This window comes from Macaca nemestrina, chromosome 17, assembly GCF_043159975.1.
Source record: "Macaca nemestrina isolate mMacNem1 chromosome 17, mMacNem.hap1, whole genome shotgun sequence".
NCBI lineage: Eukaryota > Metazoa > Chordata > Mammalia > Primates > Cercopithecidae > Macaca > Macaca nemestrina.
The window spans coordinates 24,206,678-24,229,875 of record NC_092141.1 but is presented as its reverse complement, the minus strand read 5'-3'; the positions used below and the strand labels follow the sequence as shown (position 1 = coordinate 24,229,875).

General features: G+C 45.5%; 1 long non-coding RNA gene across 2 annotated transcripts in view; it reads right to left on the bottom strand.

Annotated features, from left to right (window-relative positions):
* Positions 1-2,988: 2,988 nt before the first annotated feature.
* Positions 2,989-23,198, bottom strand: part of LOC139359344 (uncharacterized) — a 37,575-nt gene continuing 17,365 nt past the window's right edge. Inside the window, exons 1-4 of one of the 2 annotated variants that reach the window (XR_011615264.1) lie at positions 4,843-4,915; positions 4,165-4,223; positions 3,476-3,609; positions 2,989-3,139 (exon numbers count right to left, since the gene is read on the bottom strand). This is a non-coding gene — a long non-coding RNA (uncharacterized lncRNA). Of the gene's footprint in view, positions 3,140-3,475; positions 3,610-4,164; positions 4,224-4,842; positions 4,916-23,198 lie in introns of those variants that run through there. The other variant, XR_011615265.1, reaches the window with a different exon arrangement.

The following is a 23,198-nucleotide window of genomic DNA, read 5'->3' as shown; positions in this document are numbered from 1 at the left end:
CTCCCTCACTGTGCGGGATGAGAGGTCCACACACCCATTCCTTCTCACCTTTGAAATGGAAGTGGTGGCTGCAGCCTGGGAGCTGAGGCAGTCCTGAGCAGGTGAGACCACCAACAGGGGCCTTGGGTGCCTGCCAGCCACAGGCTGAGCCATCCAGGCTGTGCACAGCCAAGCCTCAGCCACCAGGATTTCCTTCCTTGGAAAGAGGCTTGCAGCAAAGAGCAGAAATGGGTTTTTTCAGCCGGGAGTGGTGGCTCACGCCCGTAATCCCAGTACTTTGGGAGGCTGAGGCAGGCAGATCACGAGATCAGGAGATCCAGACCATACTGGCTAACACGGTGAAACCTCGTCTCTATAAAAATACAAAATATTAGCCAGGTGTGGTGGTGGGAGAATGTAGTCTCAGCTACTCGGGGGGCTGAGGCAGGAGTATGGTGTGAACCCGGGAGATGGAGCTTGCAGTGAGCCGAGATAGCGCCGCTGCACTCCAGCCTGGGTGACGAGCGAGACTCTGTCTCAAAAAAAAATAAATAAATAAAAAAAAGAAGTGGGCTTTCTCTCTGCTGGTGTAGGAAAGCCATGGCAGGAAGGCGGTACCAACAACGCACAACTGCCTGTCCCATGTGGGGTCCCAGACCTCCTGCCTCCCAGATTTCCTGCCCCTTTCCTTTGTAAGTGTGCTCTTTAATTAAGTGTCATCTTTTTAATTGTGTCCAAATGTTCACACGGTCTCAAGTGATGTTGGAGCCACAGCCTGGGGCCAATGCAGGTCCTTCCTCTGGAGCAAAGGGTCTTTGTCACAGTATTTCTCTAAAGCATATCCATCCTGAGTGACACTTATTTTAGAAACAGTTACAATTGGTGAAGCAAGGGTTGAACATTAGAAAATGTCTCTGGATTTCAAAGAAGTTGACCACTATCTATAGGGAACTAGGGATGAGTAACTGCTCTTTAAGTAAATGAGGACAGGCCAGGCAGGGTGGCTCATGCCTGTAACTCCAACACTTCGGAAGGCTGAGGCGGGTGGATCACTTGAGGTCAAGAGTTTGAGACCAGCCTGGCCAACGTGGCAAAACCCCACCTCTACTAAAAATACAAAAATTAGCTGGGCATGGTGGTGCGCACCTGTAATCCCAGCTACTCAGGAGGCTGAGGCAGGAGAATTGCTTGAACCCAGGAGATGAAGGTTGCAGTGAGCCGAGATTATGCCACTGTGCTCCAGCCTGGGCGACAAAGCAAGATTGCATCTCAAACAAAAGTAAACGAGGACAAAATCCCAAAGGCTAGAGCCACCGCCCAGAGCACGCTCAGGATTGAAGTGCCCCTGTGGTTCCCCTCCCACCTGAATGCTCTATTTTAAAATGAAGGTCCAGGACAAGGGGAGAGCATGTCATTACTAAGGCTCAGTGTTAAATAGAGACACTCTTCCACTGATGACAGCCACAACGGGCCACCTGAGCTTTCTTTGCTTTTCCCTGCCATCTGCGTGGTCCTCCACTGCACTTGAACAAGGAGTCCTGAGGGTCCGAGTAACTTGCAGGGATTGCTGTGCTGCCAGGAGGGGGTGAAAGAAGAGACAAGAGCAGCCGACTCCGCTAAAAAGCAAGCCAGGAGAGGGTGGGTATTTAGGAAGCGGGGATTTTTAATTTCAGTAAATTCTGTAATTAAGGAAAAGGGGTGGTGGTGGTGGGGCTCAGGACTGGGTGCTCTGACACTGCCCCTAACGGCAATCACAGTGCTGGCTTTGCTCCTGTGCTGCCAATCCTCCTCCCTCTCAGCAATAGGAAGAAGACGTGTGCTTTTGATGCATGTGGTGCAGCAGGCCTGGGATGCCACATTTCACACAAGCTTCAGGTAACCCCAGTGCTGCTGGTCCATAGACCACGCTGTGAGTAGCAAGGTCACAAACTCCCCTGAAGGAGGGAAGTAGCTGGGCTGGGTTTCTGAGAGACCCTATTACGACTGGAATACTTTGGACCTCCCTTCTTGAGAACCCACAACAGCTGCTGGGTGTGCTGAAGCCATATTCACCCCACCACAAAGACGAAGGTCAGCACCTTTCTCCACACAATGGTATAAGCTTTTGTTTTCATATAAAACCTCAACAGATGAATGAGGCCACTATCAATGATTTCAGAAAGAAAGGCTAAAATAGCAACTATTTTTTTTTGACAGAGTCTTGCTCTGTCACCCAGGCTGGAGTGCAGTGGCTCGATCTCCACTCACTGCAACTTCTGACTCCCGGGTTCAAGCAATCTGCTTGCCTCAGCCTCCGGATTAGCTGGGACTACACATACACGTCACGCCTGGCTAATTTTTATACTTTCAGTAGAGACAGGGTTTCACCATGTTGGCCAGGCTGGTCTTGAACTCCTGACCTGAAGTGATCCACCTTTGCCTCCCAAAGTGCTGGGATTACAGATGTGAGCCACGATACCCGGCCCACAAATACCAACTATTCTTTAAACAAAAAATTATTATGTTGGAGGCACAGTGGCTCATGCTATAATTTCAATACCTTGGGAGGCCAAGGCAGGCAAATTGCTTGAGCCCTGGAGTTGGAGACCAGCCTGGGCAACATGGCGAAACCCTAACTCTACAAAAAGTTTTTTAAAAATTAGCTGGGCATAGTGGCATTCATCTAGTCCCAGCTACTCAGGAAGCTGAGGTGGGAGGATTGCTTGAGCCTGGGAGGTTGAGGTTGCAGTGAGCTGTGATGGCACCACTGCACTCCAGCCTGGGTGACAGAGTGAGACCCTGTCTCAAAAAAATATATATATACACACACACACACACAAATATATATACACACACATATATATGTACACACACACACACACACTTTGGGAGAGATGTCCCTCATAATTAAACTAGGTTAACACAGATGATTTTATTTAACAGCTGAAATGGTTCTGTTACCTGGGAGCTTGTTTTATATTTAGTTGATCTTGGAGGATCCATCATGAGTCCCCATAGAAGTGCCCACAGTGACGTGTTCCATGAGTGCTTGATGGAAAACCATACATTTCTAACGCTCTGGTGGCAGGCAGCAGTTATGCGATGGCATGAGGAAAATCCATTTAGTAGAGTTGTCCAAAAGTGCAATGGCCTGGCTCGGTAAGCTGTAAATTATCTGTCCCTGTGAGGGGTAGAAAGTGAGGATGGAGAAGGAAGGAATATGCCAGAGAGGGGTTGAACCAGACGGGCTTCTTCCAGCTGTCAGCTTCATGACTACAGGTACTGTCCACATCTCCAGGATCCACCTAGGATGCCTCTGATAATGTAACCATGTACCCCCACTTTTCTTGGGCAGTTTATTCCAACAAGTGAGCTGTGGTGCAGGCATTGGACCATGCAGTATCTGTTTGACTTTCAGGGGCTTAGGTCAGCTTGGTGGAGTTCTCTGGGTCCCTCTAGAGAAATATCCAACCCAGCGATGGCCTGCAGGGTCCTGCCCCACCCCTAAAGCACTTACATTCACACAAAATCCTGGAGCTGAATGTTCTCAGCAGGCTTTTTCCTCATAGCCAAAAGCCAGAAACAAATCCAGATGTTCTTCAAGGAGCAAATGGCAAAACACTTGGGGTCATTGTGGAAATGGAGGGAAGCCTTTGGAGAGATGTATAGGAAGAATGAACAGGACTCGGTAATGGATTGTTTATGACGTGGGGGGATACAGGCTGAAGAAACTCTTCTAGAGTCTGGAATGGGGTCCCTAGGTGAGCCGTCACACCATTTATTTAGACAGTAAGTCTGGGTCACAGCCAAATCAAGGAAGGTGACCTAGACTATAGAGCGGGATCAGTTTTAATATGTAATGTCAAAGAGGCATTTCAGTCTGGAAATCAGCTAGGCAGTTGTGCATATAATTCTGAGTGGAGATAAAATCTGGAGGTTGTAAGAATAGAGTTAATAATTAATGCATTAAAAATCAATTTGGTCACCCAGAGGGCTTGGGGTTCTTTTTTTCCCAGCATACCAATAAAAGAATAACAGAGTCCAGGGGTGAGTTATGATGCACTTCAGATTTTAAATCCCAAGCAGGGGTTGTGAGCGCACTGGCAAAAATTGGGGAGGAGCATCCAGAAAGGCAGGACATTCCAGAAGGAGAAATATCGGCGTCAGAAGCCAGGAGCAAGATGGAAACAAAAGGGAGCCACTTACCTGGACTGCTCCTTGGACGTGGTAAATGGAAAGTGGCCATTAGATTTTCCATCATAGAACTGTCAAAAGACAAAAGTACAGCAGATTTAGTTTAAATATCCTAATTGGCTTTATTTGCTATTCTAGAATCAGGCAACACTTCATTCCGTAAAACAGACTGAGCGTTCCTCCCAGCAGAGCGGGGGAGATGGGCTTCATGGATAGAAAAGGCTGAAGCAGAAACAGAGAATAAAACACGGCTTGGTTGCAAAGTTACTTTCCATGTAAACATTAAAGCAGACGGGAGGGACTGCTTATCATGCTGGCTTAACCTGGCCTGTTGGGGATTTGCCTGTTATCTCTCTGTGTCCTGACTTCTCAGAAGGTCAGATCAACAACTTAGTTTTGGTTTGGAAAGATGGAACTTTAGCGCGAGGAACTCCATTCCAGTCTAGTCTTGTTACTGAACTCAACCTGAGTCAGCTTGCCCCGTGTGGTAAAACCAAACACACACACTGAGGTTTGCAGCAGGAGAAATGAGGGTGTTAACTTGTAGGACACCAAGCAAGGAGAATGGGGTAGCTTACGCTTCAGATCCAACCTCCTGGATGACTTAAAAGCAAGGGATTTCAAAGGCAGGGGAACATTTCAGGAAAGCAGAAGTTACAGGGAAACCATAAATCAATACAGAGGGTATACCTTGGTTTGCCCCAAAAAGGTGGAAGCTCTTGAAGCAAGAGGCTTACAGGTCATAGGCGGCTTCAGGATTCTTTGATTGCAATTGGTTAAGGAAGCCAGGCTTTCTCTAAAAACTTGAGGTTAGCAGAAAGCAATGTTAAGGTCTGGCCTATGGGCATGACTCTCTCCAGGCCCCTGAGGAAGAAATTTAGAACAAAGAGCAGCTGTCAGAGTGCAGCCCTCAGCTCCAGGTCATCTAAGGTCTCTGTGATGATGGTCAGTATTTTCCATCTGAAGTGGGTCTGGGTTTCTGAAAAGCCATTCAGGGACATATGCTAAGATGTAATCTTTAGTTTCAATAGGGGACCAAATACCTTGTGGCTCTGACTTGCTTGAGTGGCTATTACTTGAAGCTATGATTCCCTCTTGCTTATCAGGCGGCTCATCTACTTCTCAAGGCCAGCTAGGTGCCTGAATTTCCCTTGAAGGAAATCAAGATTTTCCTTTGTGTCCACGCTTGGAGGAGGCCCAGCAGGCCTCTAATAGGGGTCCCTGCTCCATCTCAGTCTGTTGGGCCTAGTGCAGAAGCTCAGTCCAAACCAATGGCCTCCTGTAAATGTATTTTACAGAAGTCAGCAGTGTCCACAGCAAGGGAGAGTTTCTTGAGCAACCTGCTGGGAAATGTAAGAGTGAAATAAGGAGGGAATGTCAGGTGAAAACATTGAAAAGATGAATACTGACAATTATTTACAGAGGGCTAACTCTGAAGTGGTTCCAAGAAACTGGGATCTTGAAAAGCAGGTAGTGGAGGGGAAAAATGGCTTCCCCTTCCCGTTCTAGATTCTTTGGCTGGGCTAGGAATTAAATTGACATAAAACAGGCTAATAGGAGAAAAACCATTTTAATTACGTCTATATGCACAGGAATCCCACAAAGTATAGACCAGGAGAAGGGCCAGATGAATGAAGCTTAGATAGTGTCCTGAGTTACAGAAAGGAACAGGGGCTTGGGGCTTCTTGGGGATGGGCACAAGTTCTGGGAAGGTGAGGGGAGGCAATGTCTGGTAAATAAAAGGTGTCTTGTTCTGCAAAGAAAAGTCTCTGGGGTGGTGGAAGTTGTCTGGAACCAGCCCTCTTCCTGATACAGATGCTTCACTAATGTAGATTTATTTTATAGTTATAAATTTCTTTTACAAAAGGGCAGCTTTTAAGAGCTACTCCTGTGTCTGCAATTTCTTAGAATAACAGATCAAAATTTGCCTAAGAAGTATATTTTGTGTTCACATATCTGGTTTTGTATTGTCATATTTTGGGGGTGGTGTGTCCTGAGCCCCACCAGCAAGGACCATGTTAGAGGAATATAATTTTTAATTAACTTTTTTAGAGTTGTTTTGAATTCACAGCTGAAGGAACTCAGTATATTCCATCCCAAAATATGCCACTCTGACATAAAGATTATTTTGAGCTGAAGACAACTGAGACCAAGCAGACACAGGACAAACTCTCTGCCCTGCCCCATCTACCAGAAAGGCAGGATGGCTCTTACCAGTCCAGAGGTGGCACCAGAAAAATCAACATCACAAACATGCCAAATCAAGCTTATCAGTCAGCTTCCCCCATGTATCTACCTTCCCACAACTTGTTATCCAAAGAAGCTCAAGGTCCCCTTCCTTTGTCTTTCTACTTCTCTACAAATATATTGCTCTCCCATTAGTGTGCTAATAAGCCCAAGTTCTAACCGCCTTTTTGAGTTATTATTTATCACTGAGCTCTCCCATGTGTATTTGTGATACAGGAATTAATACATGTGTTCTTTTCCCTTATTAACCTGGCTTTCATTGGTCTAAATTTGTGGGGCCAAGGCAATAAATCTAAGATGGGTGGAGGAAAGATTTTTTCTGCACCTATACAGCAAAATTGAGCCGAGCGTGCGGAGAGCTCTCATATGCACCCCTCACACCCCACCCAGCAACACACACGCAGCCTGCCCTACTGTCCATGTCCCGCATCAGTGGGGCACATTTGTTACTACTGCTAAACCCACACCAACATATCATTATCACCCAAAGTCTGTAGTTCACATTAGGGTCACTCTTGGTGTTGTATTGTCAGTGAAAAGAGTCAAACTCTGTAAAATATTTGAAGAGATTTATTCTGAGCCAAATATGAGTGACCCAAGGTACAGTCTCAAGAGGCCCTGAGAACATGTGCCCAAAGCGGTTGGGTTACAGTTTGGTTTTACACATCTTAAGGAGACATGAGACATTAATCAGTACATGTGAGATGTACATTGATTCAGTCCAGAAAGGTGGGACAGCTCGAAGGGGGTCGGTGGGAGGAAGGCTTCCAGGTCATAGGTGGATTCAAAGATTTTCTGATTGGCAATTGATTGAAACAGTTATTATCTAAAAACCTGCTATCAACAGAAAGGAGCATCTGGGTTAAGATAAGGGGTTGTGGAGACCAAGGTTCTTACCATGTAGATGAAGCCTCATGGGGATTGCCCTTAGAGACAACAGATGGCAAATGTTTCCTATTCAAGACTTTTAAAAGGTGCTAGACTTTCAGCTAATCTCTAGAGGATTGGGAGGGCCTGGAAGGGGAAAGAGTTAGCTACGGTAATAGAGATTCTTTACAGATGAAAATTTTCCCCGTAAGAGACAGCTTTGCAGAGCCACTTCAAAATATGCAAAACAAATCCAATTTTGGGGTAAAATATTTTTATTTCCTTCTTTATCTGTCATATGATGTTATACAAGAGCCAGGCAGGAAAGTAAGCTGTGTTATATATAAGGTTAAATAAAGTCCATCTGTTGAGATGTTATGGTTTACAGGGTGTGACTCCCCAGACCCCTTAGATAGAAATTTGGGCAAGAGAGAAAAAATGTCAGTTTAGTCCTCAGTACATTCTGTGGGTTTGGACAGATGTCTAATGCTGTATCCACCATTGTCATATCATACAGAGCAGTTTCACAGTCCTGCAAATCCCCTGTGCTCTGCCTGCTCATCCTGCTCTCCCCCAACCCCTGCCAACCACTGCTCTTTTTACTGTCTCCATGGTTTTGGCTTTTCCAGAATGTGACAGAGTTGGAATCTTACAGTATGCAGCCTTTTCAGATTCGTTTCTTTCAGTTAGTAATATGTATTTAAGGTTCTTTCGTGCAGCTCAATAGTGTTTGGCAGAAACTCAAAGGCAGGGAGAGGAATGGGAAATCTGTGTGATGGAAAAGGGGAAGAGGAGTCCTGATGGGGTTGCCAGCTGCCAGCAGCCAGAGGCGGCTGATAGTGAAGTGGCCTCATTGTCTGGGGTGACACCCAAGGTTCATTGTCTTACAGCCACAGAGATAAAGGCCATGGACACAAAAAGGGTGAGGTTAAGAGTGGAAATTTAATAGGTGAAAGAAAGAGAATAGCTCTCTGCTACAGAGAGGGGTCCTGGAAAAATAGGTTGCTGATGCACAGTGAAATGCAAAGAGTTTTATAGATGAGCTAGTGGGGAGCAGTGTCTGATCTACATCAGGTGCAAAAAAAGTTAGGACCAGATGTGCCATCTGCATAGGGCACAAACCTCTGGACACCTCCACACCCATCTTTTATTACACAGGTGGGTAGCTACTCCATGTTGCTTATTTCTTTCTTACTATGCATGTGTTAACAACAACAAAAAAAAAAATTAGGGAAGGTGAATCCCCTATGGTGGACATGTCTGGCCCCAGGTAGTCCTTTTCATCAGTGTGGCTGCAGTCCTCCCCCCAGGTAAGTTTCCAGCTTCCTTATCTATGTTTGCAGTTCAGTGTTTCAGGCTGCTCTTTGTTAGAAAGAAATGCTTTCTTAGGCTGCTTTTTGCTAGAAGTTCTGCCAAGGACTGGTTTGCCCTATCTGCCTAAATAATTTCTTTCTATCTCCAGTATCACTGGAAGAGGGGATCCTACCTGACTGGAAAGAGGGTGCCTATTTGGTTCTCCCTTTTGGTCCTAAGTTGGAAGCAAGGGCTAAAAGGTGGGAAGCCATCAGTGCAGTCCTGACCATTAGGGTTGCTGTATGCAGAGGTGTAGTTTGGCTTTTCCAGCTGGTTACTTCACAGACTGTGGGTCAGAGCACCACCAGGTTCTTGGGTGGATTTTTTAAATCTCACGGACTGAAACCCTTCTTTATTATCTCCAGTCACTTGAACATCTTTCTTTGACAGAGACAGTTTATTCAGTGTTGTTACTTAAAAAAAAAAAGCTGCTACTACTACTACAATTACTATTTATAATAATGGTAATAATGACAAAAATGATGAATCACAGCAAGGACCAAATAATTATAATTACTGATTTAATATTTATACATATTTATTAAAATATATAATCTATATATTACATATTTTTATACTATGACATTTATAGTATCTACATAATTATATATTAGTTGTGTATTTATGACAATTTATATTTATAAGTAACATAATAAAAAGAAGAATATTACTACTACTACTATAAACCTCAGGACTCCCCCCTAACCTCAACATAACCGAATATCCCCTTTAACCGTCTGGCCACCCAATCCCACGTTGCCCCTGCTGGTCGAGCTTGCTATATATAAAGGCGGCCGCCAGGTGTCGCCAGACAACCAGCCTGAAAGCCGGCCGGAGGGATCAGGATCCTGGGCAGGCGGGCAGGCGGGCAGGACGCCAGGCCTTGTCCGGGTCCACCTTGGGTCGCATTTCCACCTCGGGGCTCCCTGGCAGGCATGAGTGGAACCGTGAGATCCCTGGCAGCCAAAAGAAGTCTTGGAAAATTTGGGGGGAAGCGCCCGGGGCCAGGGACAGCTGCTGGGCAGGGGACAGACTCCCCAGCGCCTCCTAGGCCAGATCCCCACCCAGAGTGGACTTCAAAATTCACCGGAGTCGGCTTGCCTCAGCCTCCCCAAGGGCATTTAGAAATTTCTGCGGACCGAAAACCCCTCCTGCGTCCTCTTCAGAACTATAACTGTTTATATCTAATCACTATTTATGTAGATTTAGTATTTATAAAATATAATTTATATGTATAATTCTATAAATTTATATTATTTATATTCATATAGTTTTTAAATGTAAATAAATTGTTTATAATACTTGCTTATAACAATTACTATTGCTGGGTAAACCTCAGGTTCCCCCATCCCCCTGCCCCTACCCTTCCCTCCTCACCTCCCCACAGGCCTCCCCCCACGTCCTTCTTCCCTTCCCTTGCTCCCTTCCCCTCGCCCAAATACTAATTGCCCATCTGCTGGGTTGGGCTGCTGGTCAGTCTGATCAACTTTCTGAGGCCACATCAAAACTGCAGAAAAAGCTGATAAACCCAGCCACTCTAACAAAGATCATCCATCGGACATCTGGTCACCCCCCTATCTCGGAGCCAGAGGCTGCAGGCTCTTCCCTGGTGGGGAGGGTGGGGCCCCAAAGTCCAACCACAATATCCCATTATGCAGGCCACAGCTAAATCCACTGCGCCTTCCCCGTTTTTCTCCTACTGCCCAAGCCAGTCTCCACCTCCAAGACAGGACTCCGAAAAAGGTGTAAAGCTCAAATCGGATGATCACGACCCACGCGTGGCCACGGACGGTCCCATATTACCCTTTGCAGTCCTCCTGGAACAGCCGGGCCGGTCCTCACCTCCGGGGCGGGGCTCAGAGATAATGGGTGTAATGGAAGGCCTGCGGACAGGGCCCCAAGCCAGTCGGCGTCCGGGTGGGATACCCCAACCCCCATTCACACTCTCAGAAGGCCCATCGATTCCCGCAGTGTACTAGTTGACCCGCTCAGGCCACAGTACTCCGAGTTCAAAAGCGCGCCTCCAACGCTGACCTGCAGGTTTAATCTCCGACAAAAGGACGAAGAGTACACCGGGCAAAGCTGGGCTCATCCTGCCAGTGCTGCCAGTCGCCTGAACTCTGCACCGCGCCCTGTGGCCAAATCCCCTTTCTTGCCGGCTTCTCCAGAGCGCCGGAGAGAAAACCTTAACAGTGCAGCCAGGTGGCGCCCGACAGCCGGTGCGAGCAGCCGCGGGTCGGATCGGCATAGCTGGCGGTAGAGGCCTCTCCAAGTCCCGGGCCACCTGGTATCTCGTTTCTCAGCCGGGGGCGGGCGGGGGAGCTCTCAGTTGGCACGGCCTAGAATGGCGCGACCCCGCAGCCGAAGGGGACTTGAAAATTTTTCCTAACCACCGTTCGGCTCCGAGGGACTGCTACCGGCTAGCACAGACCGCCCACGCGGCTCCGGAACTGGCGATCTTCTCCGGGAACCGGGAACGTTTCCGGAGAACCCCCGGGCCGGCACCCTGCCTCCACTTCCCAGCGCAGCAGGGTCCCAGGCTCCCTGCGGATTCGAAAGTTTTGAGGCGGGAGATAACGTGAAGTTGAAACTGTGAAAGGGAGAACGTGGGTGAATCGCTTTTATCCTGTCTTTTCGGAGTGGGGAAGCCTTTCTAAACCACAAAATAAACCCAGAAGCCATCAAGGAAGTGATTGATCAGCTTGACAACATGAAGTTTGAACAAAATACACAAGTCCAAAGATAACCAATGACTGTGGGAATCGCTTCTGCAAATACGCGGGTGATAAGAATAGTGATTTCATTCACAGTAACCAAGATACGGAAGCAGCCTAAGCATCTACCAGTGGGTGAACAGATTAAAAAAACGCGGTGTATATACACCATGCGGTACTATCCCGCCTTTGAATAAAAGGAAATCCTGCCATTGGCGACCACATGGATGAACGTGGAGGCCATTGCACTAAGCAAAGTAAGCCAGGCACAGACACAAATACCACTTGGTCTCTCCTGTATGTGGAATCTGAAAATAGCTGAACTCATAGAAACGGAGAGTAGAACGGTGGCTACCTGAGGCCGGGGGAAGGGCAGGAGGGGGGGAGACGTTGGTCAAAGGGTACAAGGACTCAGACAAGAGGAATACGTTTTAGTGATTCACATGACACGGTGACTGTAGTTAATGCATTTTATATGTCAAAATTCCTAAAATAGTAGATTTTAAATATTCTCACCACAAAAAATAGATGTGTTGGCGATGGATATCTTAATTAGCTTAAAGTAATTGTTCCACCAATGTATATGTATATCAAAACGTCACATTGTATCCCATAAATATATACAATTATGATTTGTCAATTAAAATAAACTTTTAAAAATCCTTTTAAAAGATTTCTGCATTATTTACTATGACAACAAAAAAAACTGGGGTGGGGGATAATAGCCATTCATTAAGAGGGGCCAGTTTAAATAAACTCCAGTACATCCACACCCATACACTGTGTGAATTTGTTTTGTTTTAGATGAGACAAATGTTGATGATGAAATGTTAAATGAAGAATTTAAAACAAGAATTAAGTTGCCCCTATTTCATCACATTAAATAGCTATAAAGACCATGTGGTATGGACAGAGGGAGATGATCTACAGAACAGAATAGAGACCCAAACAAATGTGCCTAGCTGGGTTTTGACAAGCATGCAAAAGCAACTCGTGGGAGGAAAAGTGGCCTTTCCATTAAATGGGTGTCGGGCAATTGCACATCACAGGCACAGCAAACAAGCAGGCAAACCAAAACCCTTGACCTAGACACTGTCAACTTTAAAATCCTAAGCCCCCACCAAATGAATGGACCCCCTCTTGGCCAAGGGGACCTCAGGAAAATCTTAAAAATTTAGTTCTAGTCATAATGTGGTGGGAGGTCAGACACGCCTCATTATACACCCTGCCTTTTGGGGTTTAGACCAGCATTAATGCTAACATAGAGATCAAAAGACTGACAGAACAGACTCTGTGGCAATAAAATACCAAATTATAAATAGGACCTAAGGCCACGCCAGGCAAGGGTTAAGTCACTACGCCTAAAGAATAAAACTGTATTCTAAGGACCACAAGGCTTTTCTTTTTCTCTAGCAGCTAAACAACCACTGGCCTCCAGATAGACAAGATTAAAACAATTTCCAGCTCCACCACCCACTAACTTACTGAACCCCTGCTCTATCAGACATAACTTCCTGATAAGACCACCAACCATGGAGTGTCTCTGGCTGGTTTACAGAGGCTGCACACTTGTGTGCCTTCATGCCCTGAAAAGACCTGTTGACATATAGGACCTAATTGTAACACATTTAAATGTTAAGTCTCCACCCCAAAGTGAACATGGGTCATATGCTACATGCATGTCTGTTCAATATGCATGTCTCAGGACCACCTTCATGAATATTCATAACTCCTCCTATAACCCATTGAATATGTATGTTTAGCCAACCTGCTCAGCATAAAGCTCCTACCCCAACCCCTCCTCCTTCAAAGTGCCTGTTTCTGGTCCCTTGGCTGGGATGGCCACCTTGCAGGCTGTAATCCTTATGAGAAATAAAGTCTCCTCACCTTTCTAAATGGATAAATTGTGGGGGTTTTACCCTCACACCTCATACAAACATTAACTCCAAATGGATCACACATTTCAATGTAAAATGTAAAACTATAAAACTTCAGGGAAAAATAATTCTAGAGAAAAATGGGATCTAGGCTAAAAAAGGAGATTTTGTATTTGATATTGAAAGTATGATTCATAAAGAGAGATGGATAAATTGGAAGTCATCAAAATTAAAAACCCAGGCTCTGTGAAAGGTCCTCGTTTTTTTTTTTTTTTTTTTTTCCTGAGATGGAGTCTCACTCTGTTACCCAGGCTGGAGTGCAGTGGTGCAATCAGCTCTGTGCAACTTCCGCCTTCCAGGTTCAAGTGATTCTCCTGCCTCAGCCTCCCAGGCAGCTGGGACGACAGGCATGTGCCACCACTCCTGGCTAAATTTTCTTTTCTTTCTCTCTCTCTCTTTTTTTTTTTTTTGAGACACAGTCTTGCTCTGTTGCCAAGCTGGAGTGCAGTGGCGCGATCTTGGCTCACTGCAACCTCCGTCTCCTGGGTTCAAGCGATTCTCCTGCCTCAGCCTCCCAAGTAGCTGGGACTACAGGTGCATGTCACCATACCCAGCTAATTTTTGTATTTTTAGTAGAGATGGAGTTTCACCATATTGGTCAGGCTTGTCTTGAACTCCTGACGTGGTGACCCACCTGGCTCGGCCTCCCAAAGTGCTGAGATTACAGGCTTGAGCCACCACGCCCAGCTGAAAGGTCCTTTTAAGAGGATGAAAACAAAGTATAGATCAAAAGAAAATATTTGCAAACCACATATTCTACAGGAATGTGTTAAGAAAAAAAAAACCTCAAAATGTAAAGGTGTTTTTCTTCAAAATCCAATTACAAAATTGACTAAAGACATGTTAAAGTATGCCCCCTGCAGAAAGACAAAATGACTCCCAGGAGACTAACTGAGGTGCTCAAAGTTAAAATGGAACCAAGGCAGTCATAACTGGGTGAGAGAGCCTTCATGTACTCTGTGTTCTTAGAAAGATAAAAGTATCACAAGACCTCCCTTCCACAATCAAACCAAACCAGTTCCAGTTGTCAGTGCCAAGATAACTGTAGCCTGAGCACCCCTCCCCTGGGCACCCTGACGGCCATTTATAAGAAATTTCTGACAGTCTTCTGCTTAGGGCTTAAAGAACAACAAGTCAGAACTCCCCTGCCTCGGCCAATCAGGACTCCCCTGCATCGATCAATCAGGGTTCACCTGTATTGACTAATCAGGATTCAGCTACATCCGCCAATCAGGACAGCACGAGTTTCAGTCCTTCATTTACATAAATGAAAGTAATTGGGAACATGGACAGAAACTTTTACCATAGAACCCAAATGCTTTCTTAGTTTTCTAGAACCTACTTTCCTTTTACACCGAAGGCTGCAATTCCCCCATTTCCAAACTGTTCACTGAAATAGAGTCACTTTCCACATTCCTTTTCAGAAAACTTAGTTCACAGACATGAACTAGCATTTCACTGAGCAGGATGGACAGATGGCAAGTCGGCACGTGAGAAGATGTGAGCCTTTTGTGGGAGTGTAAATTAAAATCACGGTGCGATGTCATGACACATCCATCAAATGCCTTCAACAAAATATAGGAACAGCATCAAATGCGGGCGAGGCTGTGGAGGAACGGGCTATCTCACACACTGCTGGTGGTAAGGTAATATTGTACTATCACTCTGGAAAACTGTGGCAGTTTCAAAAAAGAAAACAATAACAACAAAAACGTGCGAGTGAAGTGTGGCAGAATATGCCACCCCAAAATATGCCACTTTAGCATAAGGGTTATTTTGAGCTAAAGGCACTTGAAAAACAGCAGACACAAGGAAGATGCCCTGACCTCCCCTTCTTCTCCCTGAAGGTAGGAGGTCAGTCTCCCATGAGAAAGGCACCCTCCCTGTACCAGGAGGAAGGAAACCATTCTTACCACCAGAGGCAGGGAGTTGGGGCCAAGGGGAATTTGTATGAACAAATCTTGTTGAACTCACCCTCATCTGCCTCATCACTTCTCCACAATGAACTGCCCTAGCCCAGACCCCGTTGTCTTGCACATTTTCACAACTTACTCTTTGTCCAACCTAGTATATAAGCGTTCAGGCCTAATTGCTTCTTCGGATCTTTCTTTTTCCTATGGGATTTCATTTACATGTGCAAATCTGTGTGCTTTTCTCCTGTTAATGTGTTTTATGTCCACTTACCTCTTAGGCCCAGCCAGAGACACTAACAGTAGAGGTAAAGTTTTGCTTCCCCTGCATAAGGGCCATGTAACCCAGCAACCAAACCTCTGGGCATTCACCCCAGAGACACGGGAACTTGCTGTGTGTGAAGGGCTGATTCAGCACCTCTGGGGCCGAGGACTCCCCCGACCTCTGCGTGTGAGGATGTCCAGGTTCCAGCAGGAATTAGAGTATTTCCCAGCCTGAAACTCCTCCTTCCTCATCTTCAGTCAACCAGACACCCTTCGTGGATGGAAAAACTTCATTCAGCATTTTTATAACAATGACAAATAATAATGGTAATCATTACAATAATGATGAACAACAGCAACAGTGATTATTATTATTATTAACCTCGGGGGATGAAAGGGTAGGGTTCAGACCTCGGCACACGCTCCTGGAGAATGACCACCTACCCCTGCTGGATCCCAGGGTGGACTGGAGTCGGAGCCCCAGGTTTGCACATGCAACATGCTCTGTGAAGGCAAGGGGTGAGCAGCAGGAAGAACGGAAAATTGCCCTAAGATGGTGTGGCAGACCAGTGAGAACCCTGGGAGGGGAAATAGGGAAGGGGCGTTCAAGGAGAGGGACCCAGGTCAGGCACCTGCTGCCTGGTCAGTGAGCTGCCAAAGCTTCCTCCACAAGGGCTGGACTCCTGGTCCATGCCTGCCTTCCCAGCCCCAGGCCAGCAAACTGCGGGCACCAGCTCAGGGTGCACAGAAATATGCACTCTGGATGAATCGCACATCTCAACGTTAAATATAAAAGAGAAAACCTTAGGAGAGAATGCTAAGCTTTTGTGTCCCCTGGAGAAATGTTCTTCAGTGTGAGAGAGCAGAAACCCAGGTGGGTCGGCAGCCGTCTGGTGTGGTGCCAGGGCAGAGCGCTGACCTGTTAGAGCAGCCTGGAGTTCTGCCCACCTCGACCCACTGCGGCGGCCTCTGCATCTGCAGGGTAAGACCTTCAGGTTTAGCACCGCAAACCCAGGTATTTGGGAACCTATTGGGCCAGTATCGCTGATCAGGTGCAGATGGGCCGGCTGACTTTACCTGAATTGTAGCTGCCAGGCTTCGTGAGAAATGTGGGTGATGCTGGTACTGGCTGGCTGGGGCCTCGGGTGCACCATTTCTGCCTGGACACATGTCCCCCAGGCACTTGGGGCCCCCAACACCCAAAGCGGCCATGAGGTGCGGGGCCTCCCTCTGGCTAGGGGGAGCAAGGAGACAGCGAGTGTGACAGCCAGGCTGGGCCTCAACGCTCCCAGGGTGGTGGGGATGTGACCGGTGGGGTCAGGCCAGGTCCACAGGGAAGATTTGTAGGACTGGGGCTGGGGGCTGGCCTTGAATCCTGAGCCACCCACCAGCAGCAAACTGCAGTTTTGCAGAGTTTGACCCTCTGGCACCTCTCTAAGGCAGCTAGGCTGGGACAGGGCTGTCAACAGCAGCACCAATGCCTGTGTCCTGAGCAGGGGGTGCTGCACTCACAGGCTCCAACCAACAACATCATTAACATTTTTCCCCACTGCAAGGATCATGCAAACCCTACCAGTTTCATTCCAATGTTTTTTGAAAAACATACTTGAACACAGAGCCGGGAGTTTTGACAGGTAGGCTTTAGGAGCTTTGTCACTGCCGCCAGGACACAGGGATCTCCTGATGAGGTGCTCAGGGACCTGTGGGGCCCAGAGGCCAGGGGGTTGGGAGCGCCTGGGGTGGCCAGCAGGGAGGCCTCAGAGCCACACCTCCTCCTCCCCTAGTCACCCCAGCAGACCGGGGAGGGAGTATCTATCATTCTCTGCCTGTCACTTTCTTCTCCACCCCACCACCTATGCATTGAACGTAGACAATGCATGAGGTTGCGCTGTCTGGAGTCAGCCGCAGCCACTGTTCCATCAAAGGACTCTGCACCAGAGACCCTGGGCTTCCTGCAGGGGCTAAGCTGTGCAGGGCCCCAAGACAGTGAGAAAGATTCAGCCTGGAGGCTGGTGGTTAGACATAGGTCCCTGAGGGTCCCTTTAAGGTCTCAACCCTAGGATCCCATGGGGTCCTATTGCTGTGGTTCGAATTTCTCAGTCTCTCCCTTGATTTTGCTGATTTTGCCTCTTTACAGATTATTTCCTTTTGGGTTTTCTGTACTTCCAGAGAATTTTTTATTGTAATTATTTCTGACACTGCCTGAGGATTGAGATTTTATGGTTTTCAGGAGTTATGGTTTTCAATACATCTTTACGTTCTCTCATCTTGTTCTCCTAGAAGCTGGCTCTATGCTGATAGCTGCCTCCACACATATGCCTTTCATTTGTTAGGACTCAAGTGTCACATCCGAAATGGGGTCTAGTGAGGTAGATCTGCAAGACCCATTCCTTGGTTGAAGTAGCAAGCCCTGGAGTGGCCCAGCAGGTGCTGGTAAGCTGACCTGCGAGAGACTGACTATACAATGACAGAGCCCAGACTACATATAAAAATCAAACTCCGAGCCACAGTCTGCAGCAACCAGTCCCAAAGCCAGCCCGGGATCTGCAGCAACAGCCCAGGAAGCCAGCCCGCTATCTCCAGTCAATCCAGGGAGCCTAACACCACCCTGTAACAATCAGCCCAAAACAACCAGAACTTGACTAGTAACAGCTTCCCTAATTTTTGTCCAGGCTTCCAACTTAGAACCAACCAGAAAAAGTGAAATCTGCTGCCCTAACTGACCACACAGGAGACGCTATTTCTGGTCAGCCACCACAGCTTCCCCAAGCCAAGAGCCTCCACTCAGAGTGTACCTGGAGCCTCCCCTTTTCCCACTGTGAACCTTTCCCATCCTCTGCCTGTCTGCAAGTCTCTATCAAAATGCAAGTGCCGATTGCTGACTCCCCTGCTAGGGCCTTTGTGTCTCTCATTTGAGTGATCTTTGTTTATCTCCAGGCTGCTTCCCATGCTACTATAGATGGGCATTTCCTGCCCAACCAGAAAGATTTCACGTGTATGCCTGGGGACAGGGCGTGCCCAGGTGCATTTCTCCTGCCTCCTCCTTCTCTCTTTATCCCACAGTCTTCCTCCTCACCCAGCTAGCCACAGGTGTCCACACGGAGCACAGTCTGAGGAGAGGCGGGTCAAACACAGTCAGGTTCTAGGCGGAGCTGAGTAGTGTTTGACAGGAGCCAGGTTCTCCCCTAGACAGATCTTTACATCATAAAAATGATTTTGTACTTGAGGATGTTGCTTCAGATCCACCAGGCATGAAGTCACCGCCTGAAATTAGGAAGAAAATATCCAATAAAGAGACCTTCTTCACTCCAGCATCCCTCTCCCCATGTGCCTTCTGAAGCTTCTGCAGCAAGCCTACAGACAGGTTCAGAAAGTGTTTCTAATAGGAGCAGAACAGCTCTAACACACACACACACACACACACACACACACACACACACACACTCTCAACATGTGGGAAAGATTGAGGAGTGTGATGGCATGCAGTATCTGAGGGAATCTAGTCTCGAGGATTAAGGGAAGGCTCCTCAGCTGAGTGGGAAAGGTGAGCGTGTTCAGCCTCTCAGAGGCGTGGATGGCAGAGTCGTCCAGGCAGAAGACAAATGCACAAGGCTTGAAGCCGGAGCAAACAGCTTCCATATGCAGGAGCCCAAATACCAGGCGCTTCTATGGCAAGTCCAAGAGTGAGGCAGGAGGGGTCAGGGTCTGGCATGCCAGGTCAATGACTTCGTGGACCCCGCAAACCAAGCTAGGCAAAGAGGGGCATGTTACTTCCTTATAGTATTTTTAATTAGAATAGTAATATTTTCTCTTTAATGCAAAGAACTTCTTAAATAATACCTATCCCAAGCCCCACTATCCAGAGACACTCACACTGCTAGAGTTTTTAATGTATCCTTCAAGAGATACTTTCTATATAAACGGAAGGCTGAGATGTATATTTCGTTTTTTGTGGTCTCTTCCACCAAAACTTCCTCAAAGGTACTAAGAGCACAACACTTGAAAGCATGTTCATGTGTCTGTTGGCTGCATAAATGTCTTCTTTTGAGAAGTGTCTGTTCACACCCTTTGCCCACTTTTTGATGGGGTGTTTTTTTCTTGTAAATTTGTTTTGAGTTCTTTGCAGGTTCTGGGTATTAGCCCTTTGTCAGATGAGTAAATTGCAAAATTTTTTTCCCATTCTGTAGGTTGCCTGTTCACTCTGATGGTAGTTTCTTTTGCTGTGCAGAAGCTCTTTAGTTTAATTAGATCCCATTTGTCAATTTTGGCTTTTGTTGCCGTTGCTTTTGGTGTTTTAGACATGAAGTCCTTGCCCATGCCTATGTCCTGAATAGTATTGCCTAGGTTTTCTTCTAGGGTTTTTATGGTTTTAGGTCTAACTTAAGTCTTTAATCCATCTTGAATTAATTTTTGTGTAAGGTGTAAGTAAGGGATCCAGTTTCAGCTTTCTACACATATATGGTTAGCAAGTTTTCCCAGCACCATTTATTAAATAGGGAATCCTTTCCCCATTTCTTGTTTTTCTCAGGGTTGTCAAAAATCAGATGGTTGTAGATGTGTGCAGATGACATGATTGTATATCTAGAAAACCCCATTGTCTCAGCCCAAAATCTCCTTAAGCTGATAAGCAACTTCAGCAAAGTCTCAGGACACAAAATCAATGTACAAAAATCACAAGCATTCTTATACACCAATAACAGAGAAACAGAGAGCCAAATAATGAGTGAACTCTCGTTCACAATTGCTTCAAGGAGAATAAAATACCTAGGAATCCAACTTACAAGGGATGTGAAGGACCTCTTCAAGGAGAACTACAAACCACTGCTTAACGAAAAAAAGGACACAAACAAATGCAAGAACATTCCATACTCATGGATAGGAAGAATCAGTATCTTGAAAACGGCCATACTACCCAAGGTAATTTGTAGATTGGATGCCATCCCCATCAAGCTACCAATGACTTTCTTCACAGAATTGGAAAAAACTAAAGTTCATATGCAACCAAAAAAGAGCCCACATTGCCAAGTCAATCCTAAGCCAAAAGAACAAAGCTGGAGGCATCATGCTACCTGACTTCAAACTATCCTATAAGGCTACAGTAATGAAAACAGCATGGTACTGGTACCAAAACAGAGATATAGACCAAAGGAACAGAACAGAGCCCTCAGAAATGAGTATGATTTTTGATACTGTGTATTAACATACCAGCATAACCCAATGGACCAATATTTTCCAGTGACCAATATATGATGTCACAAAATAATGCATGGATTAAAGAAAAATTCAAAGTGCCTGAGATCTCAATGTACTCTGAAGTAACAGAGCATAAAAAGTGCATTGTTAAGATTCCACACTGCAACTAGCCTTTCAAAACCAATCATTTCTCAGGTTTTGGTATAGTGCCAGAGACTAACTAAAACTACCTAAAAAGGTCTACTATAATACTTCTCCTTTTTCCACCGAACATATCTGTGTAAGGCTGAAAGTTCTTCATAACCTTTACTAAAACAACCTATTATAAAAGACTGATGCAAAAATACACATGAGAATTCAGCTCTTTTCTGTGAAGTCAGATATCAAAGACATTTGCAAAAGTGTAAAACAATCAATGCCACATAATTTTTTTGTTTTGAAAGTTATTTTCATAAAAATAGAATTAAGTTTTAATTTGAATACACTAATACATACTTTTTCTATTTCTCATTTTAAATTTTGATTATAGTAAATGTAGACATAAGCCATATAAGTAAATGCTCTTTTAGATTCTCAATTTTTAAGAGTGATAGGATCCTGAAACCAGAAAGAGAATCACTATTTTAAGGGCATTTTCTTAAGAGGCTTTTTTAGATGAAACTTTGCTAATTTCCTTTTTATTTCAATTGAAATAATTTAATGAATTTTCCAGAAAACTCATACTCTGGCATTAAGACAAACAATTTTCATCAACGGCTACTATGTAACATAAACACAGCACTGCAATATGAACAGGAGGAAGATGGCTAACCAAAGGCCTTAAACTCCAACACCTGCACATCCTAGGCATGCGACATAAATGGGTAAAATAATCTCCAAGAACTAAGCCCTTTCTGCTTTCTTAAAACCCACCACATTATTTTTCATGTCACCATTTTTGATAGAAACTTGAATTTCAAGAATAACATTTTCATCTTGAGGCAACCATAAGAAAACAATGGAACAAGTTTCATGAATGGTCATCCACAGTACTGCCTTTTGGCTTTCATCCTGAGCACAGAACACCACTTTCTGGCCCTCCTCCATCTCCGCCTCTCCCCACCGTGAAGAAGCTGCAGAGTCCAGGGGACATGCCATTGGGAGCCTGCTCCAAAACCCCGTTTCACAAGCCCTGAACCCCAAAGTTCTCCCCTAAATGGGTTTGAATTGCTTCAATGACTTGTGTGAGCCTCTTTTCTAGATGTATCCTCCTAATGTTGGAGACTGCACCCTCTTCCCACATGATGACCCCCAGACCTGAGGAGCAGGCACGGGGTCCTTCATGGCAATGGACAGAACTTGTACAAGTAGACTGGGGTTTCTGGGAGAAAGCAGGTTCGAACAAGCAGGAGTGAAAACCACAGTGTGAGGATGGGCTCCTCCTCTGGCACCATGTGCCACTCTAGAACTTTGAGAATCACAAATTTGAACCTAGCCTTCTGGGCAGTTATGAAGATGTATTTGTCAAGGTAGAAGGATAAAATATATTTTATATAACAGTTTGTTGGCTTGGTTTATAACTTAAATATTTAAATATATAAAATGTGGATGTGTATTTGAATTCCATCTCCAAATCACAAATATTAAAGGATTACCCTGGCTTTTGATGTTTGGCTTAGAAATGGGAAGAGCTGGCCACGTGCACTGGCTCATGCCTGTAATCACAGCACTTTGGGAGGCCAAGATGGGTGGATCACCTGAGGTCAGGAGTTTGAGACCAGCCAGGACAACACGGCGAAACCCTGTCTCTATTAAAAATAAAAAGAAAAAATTAGCTGGGCTTGGTGGCAGGCACCTGTAATCCCAGCTACTTGGGAGACTGAGACAGGAGAATCACTTGAACCCAGGAGGCAGAGGTTGCAGCGAGCCGAGATTGTGCCACTGCACTCCAGCCTGGATGACGAAGAGAGCCTATGTCTCCAAAAAAAAAAAAAAAAAAAAAAAAAAAAAAAAAAAAAGGAAATAAATAAAAAGGGCTGAGGGAAGAGGGAGGGAAGATGGGAAGATGGCCATTATGCTGGTATATTCTGTCTAAAGACTAAACACTATAGACATTCTGAGATTCAGCTGAAGCATGCCAGACGTTCTGATTTTTAAAGGAGTATTAGGAATCCAAATTTTAATGCAGAAAATTGCAATTTTAAAACCTTGACAACTAATTTTAAAAATTAACACCTGGTAGCAAACACTGACTAGTCTAAATAATGTATTCTGGAGCTGAGAGCTGGACAGAGGCCCACTAGCTTATAATGGTTTGGGCTTGAAGAAAATTTGTAACATCATGGAGTTTTCAATGCTTTTCTTTCAGTATCCTTCCCGGCATCGTGATTAATAAAAATGGCTACCTATCATTACATGCCAGACTTTATATTAAGATTTTTGAACATGCTATTTCAACAGCATTCATACTTCCCAGTGCTTTGGGTTTGTTTGATTTCATCCATGGGAAAGCTTAGGAGCTCAATCATCCCTTTGCATTTGTCCAGTCTCTTTTATAATAATTTGTAACAAGAAATCTGTTT